General features: G+C 39.3%; 1 long non-coding RNA gene across 1 annotated transcript; it reads left to right on the forward strand.

The window, feature by feature from the left end:
* Nucleotides 1–905: 905 nt before the first annotated feature.
* On the forward strand, nucleotides 906–1,169 carry LOC142045966 (uncharacterized). The gene is made up of 2 exons (XR_012654882.1): nucleotides 906–947; nucleotides 1,035–1,169. It is a non-coding gene; the product is annotated as an uncharacterized LOC142045966 (long non-coding RNA).
* Nucleotides 1,170–1,806: the final 637 nt, after the last annotated feature.

A 1,806-nucleotide genomic window follows, 5' to 3' on the forward strand; every position in this document is an offset into this window, starting at 1 on the left:
AGGAGTGCGAGTGAGAAACTGGGAGCAAGGAGGCAAGGAGCTGAGAGTGAGAGAGTGTACTGCTGGAGGATTTAGGAGACAAGCATTATCAGACATCAGGAGGAAGATCCTGTGCTGAGGATAAAGAAGGTGTTTGGAGGAGGCCATGGGGAAGTAGCCCAGGGAGTTGTAGCTGTCATGCAGCTGTTACAGGAGGTACTATAGACAGCTGCAATCCACAGGGCCCTGGGCTGGAACCCGGAAGAGAGGGGGGGGCCCGGGTTCCCCCCAAACCTCCCAACTCCTGATCAGACACAGGAGGAGTTGACCCAGACTGTGGGGAAGATCACTGAGGTGAGCAAAATCTGCCAAGAAGCGCAGGACCCACCAAGGCAGAGGAGGAACTTTGTCACATATGGTAAAAGCAAGTGAAAGCTTTACCCGTTGTGAAAAAAATTATTGTATTTACGCTCTTAAAAATGACTTTTGTGGGGGTGGTGTTTGGACAGATAACCAAGCCGGGGCTGTACAAGATTACTGCTCTGGTGTGTGACAAATGGCCAACAGATGCAGAGACAAAAGCACACGAGGAGGTAAAGGCAGCTTAACTTATTTGAAAGAAAAGAAATATATCTATGTATGACACTAATTAAACATTACTATACGGTTGGCTTAATAATAGGTTGCTGAAACTATGAGCGACAGAGCCCTTGCCGGTGGTGATTCAGAAACAAAGGACATAAACAGGGTGTGCAGCGAGCAGGTGTCAACGGTAGAACCCAAATAACATGGTGAGGTAAAAGTTACTTAGATAATCTTGAAAGAAATATAAATATAAACATATATAAGGGGAGGTTAAATAAAACTATATGTTTTGTGTCTAATAACAGGAAGGTGCTATGGGGCCCAACAGTGCATCAGCTGAGGATGATAAAGATGATTCAGAATCAGACGAGGGTACGACTGAGGTAGCACAAATAAACTGTAGGTCTTTTTTTATTTTTAAATCTTTGCAACAAAGAATTTAAAACATGTTTTTACTATGTTTTTGACAGACATTTTCAGAGGATGAAGAAAGGTGGCCTTTGAGCAGAATACCCGTAATATGTACCTGTTTTTTTTTCTTGAAGCAAAATGTTAAAAAAAAAGTCTGTAAAAAGTAAGGAGGGTGATCAGAAAAGCTGTGATGATGCCATTATGGCTGATATTATTAGAGCTGTTGTAGTAAAAGCCATTTACCACTGTTTGAAAAAACAACTTGTGGAAAACTGTGCAGCCTGCACAGTAAATGAGTCCAACCCTTTTAGTCACCCTTGTATTTTTTGGGGTCACTCAGAAGTATTTTATCAAATTAGATGTATTTCTTCTAAACTGAATATGGCCCAGCTTTTAAATGTAATTATAGTCGAAGGCTACAAACTGAAAAAGCTTAACATAACCACTGAAACTATAACCGAAGTTGTTAAAATGATTAGGGAGATTGTAGAAGCGTCTGACCCGATGGCCTTGCTGGTAGACCTGTCAAATGAGGTGGCAGCCGATATTGGTTGATCGGTGTGTAGCAGGGTTTGTAAAATGGATTATAAAACTTTTTACATATCAGCTTCTGACCCTAAAGGCTCAAAAAAATATTAATTAAAATGTATTGTAAAATTTTTAAAAAAAAGTTTGTATAACCGTTTTTATATTATTTTGCTTATGCGTTAAAGAAATGTGTATGATTGTAACGTATATTACTTTGCTGTTGCTTTAAAAGTAAAATGTGTATAGACGTTGTATTAAATAAAAACAAAAGCAAAAACAAACTTTTGTGTATACGTGTGTTTT

This window comes from Chelonoidis abingdonii, chromosome 26, assembly GCF_003597395.2.
Source record: "Chelonoidis abingdonii isolate Lonesome George chromosome 26, CheloAbing_2.0, whole genome shotgun sequence".
Classification (NCBI taxonomy): domain Eukaryota; kingdom Metazoa; phylum Chordata; order Testudines; family Testudinidae; genus Chelonoidis; species Chelonoidis abingdonii.